The following is a 15,287-nucleotide window of genomic DNA, read 5'->3' as shown; positions in this document are numbered from 1 at the left end:
AGACTCATGGGGCTCTGTTCAGGTCAAACCTTGTACTGCTTTTAAAGGAGCTGGGTCCTAGATGGATTGCACAGAGGAAAACAAAGGCACGTACATCCTAGATGGTACCCTTGAGGTGGGAAGGAGAAAGGATGAAACAGTGACCAGATTTAGAATACATCTAAGACAGCAGGACCAACACATGCTAACAGGGTGAGGTGTCTCAGGAAAAAAAACTGCTAACCTGCTACAAGCTCATTAGTTTCAATTCAGAATATAAAAGTTGTGCCACTGTCTTTCTGAGGGGGAAGAGGGAATGAAGTGCAGAGATAGAAGGGCCTTGTAAGATGAAACATTAGGAACAAGTCATGGTCAGGAGAAAACAAACAAATGTTTTTGTTTTTTAGTAAAATTAACAATAAAGGTAAACCCCAGAGGTGTGTGTGTAGACTCTGCCAATCCATCATTTCTTCCCAGTTCTGCCTTGAGAAAGCTGTATCATATATTCTGTTATTCCCCAAAATGAAACTGATTTAAGGTTTTGCAATCGAAACACAGGCCTGATCTGTCATTACCTAGAACCTTGCTGATCCATCTTCAGCTGACTCACTTAATTTTGTCTCGTATTAAATTAGGTAACAATAAAAATCCATTTCAATATTTAATCATTGTGAAAGTGACACCTCTTGACCTTAAAATCCACAATATTACATTATATTGTCTTACCTTATAAAACTAGATTACAGCCTTACTTGCTCTAATAGAAAATACAAATTCATGACATAATCAAAAATGATTATATCCCAGTGTCTTATAAGAAAAACATAATGAAATGGCTAAAGGAAATTAATTTTGAAGTTTATTCGAAGTGATACAAATGACAACATAAAGCTAGACTGATGACAGGCTAAAAGCAGAAAAAAACAGATAATTAGATTTTAGAATTATTGATGCTATCAAGTGAGGTACTTTGTTACTCCAAATCCAATCCAGTGAACATATGGTTACCATTGTAAATAAATCTTTGTCCATAAAGGTCAGGGTTCCAGTACAATTTCCTTGCTAGCAACAGCCATGCTTAAACATGGTTGTTGCTAGCATTGTTTCAAACATAGGGTCAAACTCAGATCTCAGTTACACGCATGTAAGCAAGTTCAGAATTTAGCGCTTAGTGTGGATAAGGCCTGAAATACCAAAGCTTTTCTACCCCAGACGCAACTCTGAGCAAACTCCCTTATAACCACCTAACCATGTAAAGAATCAGACCTAAGCAACTACGTTCTATATATGTGTTTTAAATGCAATGTATTTATTAGAAATGGTGGGAAAATCTTTTCCATATTTCCTTAAAATGATTTTGTCAATGGAAATTTCCTGACCAGCTCCAGTCTTTAACAGGATTGATCTGGAAGAGGGAGTAAAGAACACAAGTTGCATTTGCAGCTGACACTAAATTGGGTGGTAGAGAAATTATACAAAGACACCCAGAAAGGCTAGAAATATAGGGTCTCTTCCTTCAAATACATATGCAAGTATCTTTTTTTCCTTGCATTTGCAGGAGCAGGCCCATGGTCGGGAAATCAAATGGGATTCAACTTGCAATAGTGCTAGTTTAAATGTACAGGGAAAAATAATCAGAAACTCAGATGTTCACAGTTCAGAAGTCAGTAATGCCAAAAATGACCCAGGGGTCACTCTGACCTTAGCTCAGAGTTTGCCATGAGACAGAGTAATGAAAAGGCCAGTGTGATTCTGCACAGTCCATATAGTGACATCATGTCCCAGAGTAAGATTACACTCTGATTCACATTGTAACTAAGAAAAGAACAAAACAAACCACACCAAAATCTTCTCCAAGACTCAATTTACAGACAAAGTTAATGCTTACTAATGTCCTTAGCCTACAATAAGACTTTAACACTCCTTGCGCCCCCACAAAAAACCATCACAGTTTTTTTCATTTATCAAAAATACATTTAGTGTGTCCTTGGAAGCCAACAAGCCCTCAACATGCTAAATGAAGTCCATTATTTTTTCCTTTATTAAGTAGTTGATTTTTGATAACTAGCACATCAGTATGACTGCATTTTAACATACAAGTAGGTGAACAATATGTTCTTGTCATTAAAATAATGCAAATAATCCCAAAATCTTCAGTAATTTGGAGATTTTCAATTATCTGAAGATCTTCAATTATTGAAGGAGATCTTCAATGATCTGAAACTCAAAAAAAAAAAAAAAAAGAGTCCAACAAAAACTGGAAACGAGGTCAAATTACAAAGGATAAATATATAAAAAAACCACAATAAGAAAGGCCAAGGCACAAAATGAGATTAAACTAGCTAGAGACATGAAGGGTAACAAGAGAACACTCTACAAATACATTAGAAGCAAGAGGAAGACCAAGGGCAGGGTAAACCCATTATTCAATGAGGGGGGAAAAACAATAATAGAAAATGTGGAAATGGCAGAAGTGTTAAATGACTTTGTTTCAGTTTTGACCAAAAAGGTTAGTAGCTATTGGATGTCTAGCACAGTGAATGTCAGTGAAAACAAAGTAGAATCAAAGGCTAAAATAGGGAAAGTACAAGTAAAAATTACATTGACAAGTTAAATGTCTTCAAGTCACCAGGGCCTGATGAAATACATCCTAGAATACTCAAGGAGCTGACTGAGGAGGTATCTGAGCCATTAATTATTATCTTCAAAAAGTCATGGAAGATGGGAGAGATTCCAGAGGAATGGAAAAGGGCAAATAGAGTGCCCATCTATGAAAAGGAAAATAAGGATAACCCAGGGAATTACAGACCAGTCATCTTAACTTCAGCACCTTGAAAGATAATGTAGCAAATAATTAAGCAATCAATTTGCAAACACCTAGAAGATAATAAGGTGATAAGTAATATTAGCATGGATTTGTCAAGAACAAATCATGTCAAACCAACCTGATAGCTTTCTTTGACAGGGTAACAAGTCTTGTGGATGGGGGAAGCAGTAGATGTGGTATATCTTGATTTTAGTAAGGCTTTTGATATTATCTTGTATGACCTTCTCATAAACTAGGGAACTACAACCTAGATGGAGCTACTATAAGGTGGGTGCATAACTGGTTGGAAAACCATTCCTAGAGAGTAGTTATCAGTGGTTCACAGTCAAGCTGGAAGGGCATATTGAGTGAGGACCAACAGGGATCAGTTCTGGGTCCAGTTTGGTTCAATATCTTCATCAATGATTAGGTAATGGCATAGAGAGTATACTTACAAAGTTTGTGCATAATACCAAGATGGGAGGGGTTGCAGGTGTTTTGGAGGATAGGATTAAAATTCAAAATAATCTGGACAAACTGGAGAAATGGTCTGAATAGGATGAAATTCTATAAGGACAAATACAAAGTACTCCACTTAGGAAGGAACAATCAGTTGCACACATACAGAATGGGAAATGACTGGCTAGGAAGAAGTACTGCGGAAAGGGATCTGGGGATCATAGTGAATCACAAGCTAAACAATGTAACACTGCTGCAACAGTAAACCAGTTATACACCCACCTTATAGTAACTCCATCTAGGTTGTAGTTCCCTAGTTTGTTTATGAGAAGGTCATTCTGGGATGTATTAGCAGAAGTCTTGTAGGCAAGACACAAGAAGTAATTCTTCCACTCTACTCTGTGCTGATTATGCCTCAACTGAAGTATTGTGTCCACTTCTGGGTTGCCACATTTCAGGGAAGATATGGACAAGTTGGAGAAACAACACTGATAGAAATAACCTACCAGAGGTCTTCTGGAGACTCCAAAGCACTTTACTTTCCAGATTAAAATTAATCTGCTGCTGGTTACCAAAGGAGCTAGATTTCCCCACCCCTCTCTCATTCCATCAGAAGTGAGATAACAAGAACTGCTGATGCTCAGAGATTGGCTTTGGTGATAAACTAGCCCAGCCATCCACTCATAAAAGCTAATACATATCAGTTGGATGCATTTCCAGTCCCTATTACATGAGGCTGGAGACCTGTCTAGTGAGATTCAATGGCATGATATAACATCATCATTCAGTATACAAAATCCTTTTATAGAACTGCTGCCTTAGTGAATTTTTTGGTGTTTCTACTGCAGACTCTTTCAAGACCCTTTCTTGAACCCTATCCAGGTTTAAATTTCCATTTCATGTTGTCTTTAGCAGTATTCAAGATGATCAGTTTGGTCATTTCACTTACATTTACATTCATTCTGCTACCTCAAAAATATTCTAGTATTTAAATGTATAACTAGTGCAAATACATGGCAGCCATTTCCCCTTTAATGTTGTTAGACTGTTCCTGAAAGTGCTGTTTGCCTTCCCCTTGTTTTTTTCTAAAACATTAATTCTTAGAATAATAAGAGTAAATGTTTCATTCATTCATTCATAGCGAGTCTTTGAAGGATTGTGAAGCACTTATGATCTGTCAGTTGTATTATTATTTGTATAGCCATAGAGCCTAGGAGCCCTCTTACAATTCTCAGGCTGCTGATGGGCATCTCCTATTGTCTGGACACTGAAAAGTCCTTGGGGTGCCCCATCTGTGATACAAATTGAGTCAACTAGTCTGATTGTGTTTGAAGGGAACGGGTCTCCTGTCTCCCACTCCCCTAGTCCCTTTAGTATAGTCCCAGATTCCCTAACCCCAAAAGAAGTAGAGGGTAGTGGTACCAATCACCTAATGTCTCACCTTGTGGCTTGCCAAACCTATCCTACTTGGGCAGTATATCAGAGTCTGTTATCTCCTTGTAGGCATGGGGACATTGATGAGGGCAATTCCTTTGAAGGCTTTCAGGAGTTGCTCTTGGGCGCTGTAGAGCCATTGTCTACTCCCAGAGCAGCACAGCAACTGACTGGGAATTCCTGCTTGTAAGCCCTTATTTCACCACTGACATGATTGACGGGGCCTGCCTTGCCCACAACAGCTCTTTAACCCCTTTATCACTGGTGCTGTTACCCTGAAAACATATAACTAATTGGTTCTCATTAGGTATGGGTCTCCAGGGTGGCTAAGGAAATATCTGGATGACATGGATACAGCCTTCTGATAAATAAATGATTGACACAAGTGGTATTCATTCTCTCTCTCTCTCTCTCTCTCTATATATATAGGGTGACCAGATGTCCCGATTTTATAGGGACAGTCCTGATATTCAGGCCTTTTTCTTATATTAGCACCTATTACTCCCCACCCCCATCCCAATTTTTCACACTTTCTATCTGGTCACCCTATATATATTACAAAATAACAAATCCATTATAGCAAATTAAAGAGTACCTCAAACCGCAATAACATACAGTTGAGATGACCCTAGGTGGCTGTGCCTTGCTACAGATGGCCAGTCTTTCACAGGTCGCTGACAGCAGTTTTTAATGTACCTTAAGTCTTACATATATAAATTCCTCCTACAATTAACACACATTCCTATATCTTTATTAACCCTCCCCCCACTACACAATAACACTATACTATTCTATAACTATAACTGACAAGCTTACCCTGTCTGCTGACTTCACCACGCTGTCTCTCCTACGCTCTCTCTCTCTCCTCTCTCCCTGTCTCTCCTCCATCTGCTCCAGTGGCAGGATTCCCTGTGCTGCTGCTGCTGCTTCTGCTGCTGCTTGCTTGCCTACTTGTCTGTCAGCTCTCAGGTCTCTGCTTCTGCAGCTCTTACTCTCTCAATTTCCCACTGACACACTAACCTTTAGACCGTCTTGGCAGAATTGTCTGGACACGTCCGCTTATATCCTTCTGTCAGATTGTCTTTTGGATTCATGCCAACTGCCAACATTCCTTGGATGCATGCCAACACATGCCAAATGGTCAGTTCGATTTTTAGCCTTGTTTCTAACTGCCACCATTATTTTCCTCAGTGTTATGATCTACTGTTACCATCCTTTCCCCCGCCAATTCAGATCTTCTGCCAATGCTATGTGACCTGCAGCTTCCATCTAATGGTGGAGTGATTCTTGCTTATTTAAAATGGAAGCCAGGGAAACAAAATGGAGTTTCTCTGGTATCCGTGCAGGGTTTATACACCTGGTCACAAGCCCCAAAGCATGGACCAGGATCCTGTTATGCTGTATGGTGTAGAAATACAGAACAAAAAGATGCTCCCTGCTCCAAAGAGTTTACAATCTAAGTATAGGACGAGACAACAGATAGACTGATAGGAAAGTACAGGGAAACAATGAGACAGTATTAGTCAGCATGATAGGCAGTAGTCTTAATACACCAACAGCCTAACCCTTGTCAAGTTTTCAAATCACAGCAAAGGAGAGTTTTAAGGAGTGATTTGAAGGAGGATGAGGTATCTTTGTGGATATTTAAAAGGAGCTCCTCTCTGTAAAGCCTGAGGGGAAGGAGGGGAGGAAGCATGAAGGTGCTTGTTTGAAAATTTAATCAGTGGGCAATGAACACTGAGATCATGGGCTGAGTGGAGGTGGGAGCCAGCATCTTGATAACAAATGAGAAATGATAGGTTGGGGTTATATTGTGAAGGGCCTTGAAAGTGAAGACAAGCACCTTATATGTTTGATGCCATAGAGAAGGAGCCAGTGGAGGGATTCAAAGAGAGGGGTGACATGATTAAAGCAATGGGCTAGGAAAATGATCTTTGTAGCAGCAATAAATGGATGGATATGAGCGAGGTGAGATTGTGTTTGTCAAGGCCAGAGTGAAGGATGTTGAGGACAGCCTGAATGAGAGCTTAGCAGAGTGGATGTATAGGAAAGGCCATGTGCAGAAAGAATGAGCAAGATTTAGACATAGCTTTGATGGGAGGACCTACAGAATGGTCCAAGTTGAAGATGTCACCCAGGTTATGGGCCTGTGTGCTAAGGAAGATGGTGGTGTTGTCCACAGTGATCAAGAAAGGAGGTATCAGGGAGGTTTTTGGGGCAGAGTAATATTAAGAGCTCTATTTTAGCCATGTTGATCTTGAGTTGGTGTCTAGATATCCACAAGGAGATGTTACAGAGACAGGCTGAGATTTTCACTTGGACAGAAGGAGACAGCTCTGGAGTAGAGATATCTGTGAGTCATTAGCATAGAGCTGATAGTTGAATTTTTGTTTGTGGATGAGATACTCTAGAGATAAGGTATATATAGAGAGAAGGAGACCAAGGACAGAGCCCTGTGGATTAAAGTCATGACCCATGTTGATATAAAATAGGATGAAGGAGGGCTCTGCTGTAAGAAGGAATCCCAAGGATATATTCTGGTTCTTGGGAACTGCATGCTGTGCTCTGGTACTTAGTGAAAGGTGCAGCATGCTCTCCCCTCTTTATCAGATCTCCTGGCCAATGAAGAGGGATGTACTTGGGATGTCACAGCCCCATTCTCACTGTAACCTGTAGGGAAAGTAAGCACTATGGGCAGCACTAGCCTTGCACAGGTCTGCATTCACACATGAAAAAGAGGGAAGGTCCCATGACAACATCTCCCTTCAACTCACAAGGCCAGCCACAATATGCCCCTGTATGCATACAATGCTGACATCCTCTAGAGAGAAGAAACCAACCAGATGATAACACATAATTTTCACCCTGCAGAGTAATAATAAATGGAGTTATACCTATCTCATAGAGCTGGAAGATCACTGAGTCAAGCCCCCTGCCTTCACTAGCATGACCAAGTACTGATTTTGCCCCAGATCCCTACATGGCCCCCTCAAGGATTGACCTCACAACCCTGGGTTTAGTAGGCCATTGCTCAAACCACTGAGCTATCCCTCCCCGCAAGGGGATTTCTAAGGAATTTGAGCTATCATTTATGTATCATTTTTACTTTTTGATAGGATGACTTTTACAACTCAGAGTGGGAATCAAGGTGATTTCAAGATAGTCAAGTGGACAATTCCATCTTGAACTTTCATATGTTTGTGCAGTTTCACAACTGGCTGGGTAACAGGTTGCTGGACTCACCACCACGGCTCCTCCTGCTGGTTGCTCCGGAAACTAGCTCAGTCTAGCTCCGGAGCACCCTCTGCGGGTGGTGTCTTGCCCGTTATCTGCTCTACTCCACTGTCTGGGACCCATGTTGCTCCCTGGCTTGCGGCGTCCTCTTCTGGACAAAGCCCTCTGGCAGTGCCCCCTCCGTTCTCTCCCCTTCTGGGGGTAAATGGCAGTCCTTCGGCTTGCACCCGCCACAGGGGCCAACCACAACCCAAAGTCTAGCCCCTCACTTCAGGGGCAAGTTGCAGTCTGTATTGGTCATACTCCTCCATGGCCAGGTCCAGTGCAGGGGGGACACAGGCCCACCCACTACTCTGGGTCCTGACCCAGGGACCCTCTAGCGGCAGCCTCTCTGCCCTCCTTCTCTCCCCTTGTCTGCCTATCGCCCCTGGGCCACTTCCCCTTGGCCCTTGCACCTTCTTGGCCCTTTCTGGCAGGGGCCTGCAGCCTAGTAGGTAACAGGCCAGAGCTCACCCTCCGCTCCCCTGAACCTGCGCAGCACTGCTCTATCTCAGGTGCTGTCTCTGGGAGCCAGCCCTCCTCCCTTGCTTGTCAGGGAGAGACTCCCCTCTGCTCTATGGGGCAGCTCCTTATATCTGGTTTCAGAGTGGTAGCCCTGTTAGTCTGTATCAGCAAAAACAACGAGGAGTCCTTGTGGCACCTTAGAGACCAACACATTTATTTGGGCATAAGCTTATGCCCAAATAAATGTGTTGGTCTCTAAGGTGCCACAAGGACTCCTCGTTGTTTTTCCTTATATCTGGGCTGCCCCAGCAGCTGCCTCCTGTCTGGCTCCTAACAAGCCCCTCCCTAATTAGCTGCAGGTTTCCACAGTCTCCTTGGCTGCTTCTGCTCCACCCCCTGCTGGAGTGGGCCACCTGCACCACTACAGGCCACAAGACCTGTTTTCTCTTTGGTGCTAGCAAAAACTCTATATGTACATAAACTCTACATGTACGTAGGTTAGATAAATGTCTATCAGGGATGGTCTAGACAGTATTTGGTCCTGCCATGAGGGCAGGGGACTGGATTCGATGACCTCTCGAGGTCCCTTCCAGTCCTAAAATCTATGAAATCTAGCACAGTGGGGCCTGATCTTAACTGGAGCTTTATGCCAATACAATACATGTAATATGCATTTATAACTTTACCAATACTTCAATGTTTCAATCTTTGTTGAATGAAATCTAACAATAAGGAAATGGTCCCTCTAGAAGGGCTAATGCACAACACAAAACACTTGGTAATCCATCTAGTATACACTGAGCTACAATAGATTTCAACAAGGAGAAATCTATTCACGTATTCAGGGTGATAACAAAAACTTCTGTTCATATTTCAGGTGAAAGTGCTAGGTAATGCTGCTTTCTTCAGAGTAGAATTACACAAGAAACTCCATTACTAATCAAATGTACTATCCATTGCATCCACTCAAATGATTTTATTTGGCGCTGATATCAGTTACCTCGTCACAATTACATTACCTACACTGGCATGAACCACTTGACGGCTGCCGAATGTTCCAGGTACATCTAGGCTGAACACAGCTGCTGTGCTGATTAATGTACATAGGTAGTTGCTCACATTCCTTTGGATTTCAGTGGAGCATTAATGCACAACAGCTGCTGTGCAGGGGCAGTAGGAAGAGAGCTAACACACACACACTCACTATAACTCAGTCATTGTGACCTTTACTGGAAAACAGAAAATAAAAAACACAAAACCCTACTAGAATAGCAGGGATTTTTTACGATATTCTGGGTTATAATCAAAGTTATTTTGGCAGCATGGTCCAGTAATATAGGGTTATTTACAGTATATAAAAAGCATTTAATATAGTTATCAAGAAATTGAAATGAAGGTGGAAGAAAAAGGGAAAGTTATTTGCTTGCTTGTGCTTGGTAGCAAAATTTGATTCATGATGGCGTCTCTATTGCACAATGCTGCTCTGCAGGCATCTGAACGGATTAAATATCATCTGGTTGCTCCTGAAATAACAAATCAGAATATCTATCAACTTGATTACAGTACTGCCACTTCTAAATGTTCAAAAATCACAAGTCAGTACACAGAAAGCCAGGAGATTGAGTGTTTTTCTTTGCCTTCTGGTTTTTGATCCTAAAGGTGACACCAGGGTCATCTTTTCAAGTTTCCCTCTGAAACCAAAAGGGTTAGAAACTTCTTTTAAAATGAAAACTGATATTCTCACATAATACCTTGACTCGGGATTAAGAAAAACACCATATATTACAAGACTCACAGTAAAATCATGAAAGTTGGCAACACATTGCCTAATCTGATTAGGCAAATGAGATATGCTTAGGGAAGTGTATTTAGTGCAAGCTGGTGCACTTATAGTATTTTTCCCCTAAGAAAGGTGTTCTGTCTTTCCAAACACGGAGACCAGCCATGTACTTTCAAATGGAATGATTCAAATATAAAGGGAGATGCACTACCCATTGAGTCACCAGCATGCAGCATCTGCATTTCTTGTAGTGGTGTGGCATCCAAATATTGACCAGATCCAACTCTAATTGCATTATGACAGTGGATGAGATTACAGCCTAGGGTGATATAGCTGAAAAAATGTCATGAATTTCTTCCATGGTAAAAACATTTATTTCAATGGCAAACCACCCCATACATAGTAGATTGTGGTGCCATGTAACATTATGGGATCCAATAAAATAAAGAGATTGTGCATAACAGAATATTCAAGAAGTAGACTAAGAACATGTAAACTGATTTGCTGTAAATCCTCTGATTTATCCATTACTCAAATTATATTCTGGTGGCTGAACATGTCCAATCATGTCTTCTGCAGTAACTTCAACTATTCTCGGTCACTGATGCTAGCATACAGCAGTTCAAAGCCCACATACTAAACTGTATAGCAGTAGCTCTAGTTCTTTGTTGTCTTGGCTTTCATTAAAGGAATCAGTTTAGTAACATGTGACTAGAAAGCACAGCTGCTGCTATAATGTGTACACTGAACTAATGAAGCCTCACAGAGGTTTCATTTCCATCCAATCACACGTATAGTCTGGTAGCTATTTGTTGTACATACTAATTTCCATATTGAACATCCTTCCCCAGAGGAGACTTCACAGAACATTAAAATGGGGCATCTCTACTGGCCATTTCCAAAGCAAGTGGCATAAAAGAAAATGAGATTTGTAGATCTGAGGTGGATTCAGCTGCCAGATCATACTGAATATGGACAGAGGCCACTCAAGACAATCTGCTGCCCTATGCAAAACTTCACTGTGCCACTCCAACCGCCACTCACTCCAAAGTCACCTGGCCAGGTCAAACCTGAGTGACGCTATCACCCCATGTACAAGGCCTCCATACCACACACTCAGATTTGGCCCACCTGCCCCAGGCAGCTGCCTATTTGCTTATAGCTAGAGCAACCTCTGAATAGGTATGGCAGTTCTTGCAAGAAGCTGCACAGCAAATGGCTTGGCTTAACCACACAGTTTTGGTAATAGGGTGGTTTGTACATGTATAATTAAACACTGATTTCTAGAAATAGACTGCAGTCAGCCAAAGGAGGGCAGCTTGCGTGCTTGTAATCTGGTATTTATGTTCAGAAGTCAAATTGAGAGTTTAGGGGGCTATTTTAGGAAAGTGTCCAATACAATAGTACTTCTGTAGTGTTTAGATGTGCACAGTGCTTCTCAGAAGTACACAAAGACAGATTCCTTCCCCTCAGTGAACATATATGTCTTCAGGAGTCACATAGCCAAAGGGCATGTGCAGTCACAGGTTACTCTGATTTCTCCTGATACTACTTAGGGTGCCGGGCATTCACTGCTGGCAACTCTGTGCAAAGGTGAAGGCAGCATCCCAGAAGTCATCAAGACTAGAGAGCAGTGGCTAGAATGCTTAGCAAATGTGCCATTCACTGTATGGTCTCTGCTCATTGTACCCTGCCCACAAGCTAACGATGCTCTTCCCTATAGGAATCATCAGGGGAAAGTTGTTCCAACCAGGATCCACCCTGCTGTTGGGTTGTCACAGTTGTACTACAACAGCCACCATTAGTTCAGAGGCTGCTGTTGGCATAGTTGAGCCTGAATGATGCAGTTCTGCATCAAGAGTTTTAGGTAACAATATTTTAATAAACTGAATGTGAGCCAGTATAAAATGGTTGGAAGGCCAGGCAGGAGAGGTGAGATAATTGAGCAGTGAAAGGCTTACTGAGAGGAATGAGGCTGGATGGAGTACTTCATTAAGCAAGCTGTTCCAGGCATGGGGAAGCAGTAAGATTCTGAGGGTGTATCTACACTGCATCTGAGAGGTGCGATTCCCAGCTCAGGCAGACAGATTTGGGCTTGTCTCAGCTCAAGCTAGTGTGTTAAAAATAGTGGTGTGGACATTGTTGTACTGGCAGAGGCTCAGGCTAGCACCCCACAACCAAGCCCCCTGACCTCCTGGGTTAGAGCTCAGGCAGCTAGCCCAAGCTGCTGCCCAGGGCACAACATCCACACGGCTGTTTTTAGCACACTAGCTCTAGGTGAGGTAGTGCATCCTGCCGGTGCTGGGAATCACGCCTCCCAACTGCATGTAGGCACATCCATAGACTCTGAGATGAGAAGGGGCCATTATGATAGTCTGTCCTCATTTTGTCCTTGCAGATTTTTAAGATTAATATATGCACTGAGATCTACCTGTACCTACGGCAGGGGTGGGCAAACTTTTTGGCCCGAATGCCACATCTGGGTATGGAAATTGTATGGCGTGCCATTAATGCTCATGAAATTGGGGGTTGGGGTGCGGGAGGGGTGAGGGCTTGGAAATGGGGGGCAGAAATGAGGTTCCTAGCCAATGGTTGCTGCGGGGGTGGCGCTTGGAGTAGGGGGAGTGTGCGGAGCCTCCTGGCTGCCCCGCGCGTAGGAGCCGGAGGGGGGACATGCCACTGCTTCCAGGAGCCACGGCACGTGCAGAATGGGGCAAGCCCCAGACCCCGCTCCCCGGCGGGAGCTCGAGGGCTGGATTAAAACATCTGAAGGGCCAGATGTGGCCCCTGGGCCATAGTTTGGCATGGAGAGACTAATAAACTCACTCTTTATTGTCTTCTACCACACCCCTCCCTCAGTCTCTATGCCACCTACAACCCCTTACCCGGATTCTCTTTTACACAGGCAATTCTCTCCCCGTGGATCTTTTGGGCTTCACAGTCTCGTCTGTGGTTCCACCCCACTTCATTACTCTACTCGTCACCTCTTATCAATTCTGATCTACTCTTTCCTCCCCTCATCCAGTCAATTCCATTCTGAAGTACTCCTCACCTCTCCCTTAGCATTTAATCCTGTCACATTTTATCCCATTCCCCCAACCTCAGCATTCCCTTTCTTCCTCCTACCCCCACAATAAATCAAACCTGTAGTTCCATCTTCCAAACCTATCCAGTTTTAGTGCAGTCTTTGGCAGATTCAGATGTTTATTCTCTGCAGAGATCTCCAGAGAAGTCTCTCTCCTCCCTACTCCCCCCAATTACTCTTTATGGCAGCCCCCAACAGAAACCTGACTTCCAGCTGGAGTTAACAGCAGAGTTTATTTATAGTATTTTCAGGCTACATATTTGTGCTATACTCTGCAAGCAACAGAAGCCTCATGGGTCCTCACAGTAATCTCTGTCTGTAGTGGGAAGTTTAGCTGCTCTTTCCCAGTGCGTGCTTGTCAAACAGATATTCTCCCATGCCCCTCTGGGCTGCCCCTAGATGCTTCAGATTGGTGATATGGTCTTCCAGCTGTTTGAAAGCTGTCACATGCTCATCCAGATAATGGGACTCCAGAAAGCCACGGAGCTGCAAGATAATGTTAAGGGTGAATGCCTGGCTCATGTTCTGACATGCCCTGGATGTAACAGGGCTTGGATGAAGACGCTAAATAAATGGGAGGGGAGGGGAGGACCAAGTGTCAACTGCCATCTCCTCAAGGAAAATGTCTAGAGAATTCCCCTCCTCTAATTTCAAAGGTAAATAAATCCCACTTTAAGCCACTCACGTTCCTCAGTGGCCACACTGCTGTGAAGGGTATTTGAACACGAGGAGCATGAAGGTGATGAGCTGCCAGTGTTCAAGATACCAACATGGCAGGAATCCTTACTCCATATGGAGAATCAGCAAGTTACCCTTTCATGCCAGGAGTTCCAGAAAAGGAAGTCCTGGAAATTCATCTGGCAGTAGTCTATGAAAGGGACAGGTGCCCCCTTCACTGTCTGAAGAGCCAGCCTTACAACCCAACTTTCTCTGTGGGCTGAGAGAGCTTCACACCTGCTGAATCATGAGTGTGACATTACACTGGTCTACAATTTTTGAGAAGTCGTCTGCTTCAGAGATAAAATGTGCTATTTATTATGTATTTTGATGTGCTGAATTCAAATATGACAATTAAAACAACTGATTGGCTACTGTTTCTAAGTTTTTACATTTTATGTCTATGTATATTGTGTAGATAGAGTTTTAATCATAAATTGTAAACCTAGGTCTTTTCGTGTGTTTATGGTTGCTTTACATGATAATATTTCACCTGTCCTGTTTATGTAATGCTTTAAAAATCAGCAAAAGGGTTATATAAATAAAATTTATTATGAAACAAAAGGCAAAAAACTATTATGTACATATTTTAGTCCTATTCAGTGTCTACTCGGCGCTTCTTGGCTTGTCTCTTGTATTCATTAAATGGAGCATCTCTTGTCACTGTCCAGCAATAGTCTGCAAGCATTGATGGGCTCCATTTGCCCTGATAGCGTTTCTCCATTGTTGCAATGTCCTGGTGAAATCACTAGTCATGCTCGTCGCTCACTGCTCCGCAGTTCGGTGGAAAAAAATCTAGATGAGAGTGCAAAAAATGTATCTTTAGTGACATGTTGCAACAAAGGCTTTTATATGCCTTGAGGAGGTTTTCCACCAACAACCTATAGTTGTCTGCCTTGTTGTTTCCGAGAAAATTTATTGCCACTAACTGGAAGGCTTTCCATGCCCTCTTTTCCTTGCCACGCAGTGCATGGTCAAATGCATCATCTCAAAGAAGTTCACGAATCTGAGGACCAACAAAGACACCTTCCTTTATCTTAGCTTCACTTAACCTTGGAAATTTTTCACGGAGGTACTTGAAAGCTGCTTGTGTTTTGTCAATGGCCTTGACAAAGTTCTTCATCAGACCCAGCTTGATGTGTAAGGGTGGTAACAAAATCTTCCTTGATTCAATAAGTGGTGGATGCTGAACACTTTTCCTCCCAGGCTCCAATGACTGTCGGAGTGGCCAGTCTTTCTTGATGTAGTGGGAATCTCTTGCACGGCTATCCCATTCACAGAGAAAACAG

The 15,287-nt window shown here is 42.7% G+C and overlaps 1 protein-coding gene across 1 annotated transcript in view; it reads right to left on the bottom strand.

Annotated features, from left to right (window-relative positions):
- LOC112060114 (tigger transposable element-derived protein 1-like) overlaps nucleotides 1-5,674 on the bottom strand; it is a 41,139-nt gene extending 35,465 nt beyond the window's left edge. Inside the window, exon 1 of the mRNA XM_065580570.1 lies at nucleotides 5,495-5,674. The gene's annotated coding sequence lies outside the window, so the exon portion shown is untranslated. The remainder of the gene's footprint in view (nucleotides 1-5,494) is intronic.
- Between the last annotated feature and the right edge of the window lie 9,613 nt (nucleotides 5,675-15,287).

The sequence above is a fragment of the Chrysemys picta genome, chromosome 1, assembly GCF_011386835.1.
Source record: "Chrysemys picta bellii isolate R12L10 chromosome 1, ASM1138683v2, whole genome shotgun sequence".
Classification (NCBI taxonomy): domain Eukaryota; kingdom Metazoa; phylum Chordata; order Testudines; family Emydidae; genus Chrysemys; species Chrysemys picta.
This window is presented reverse-complemented; position numbering and strand designations above follow the sequence as displayed.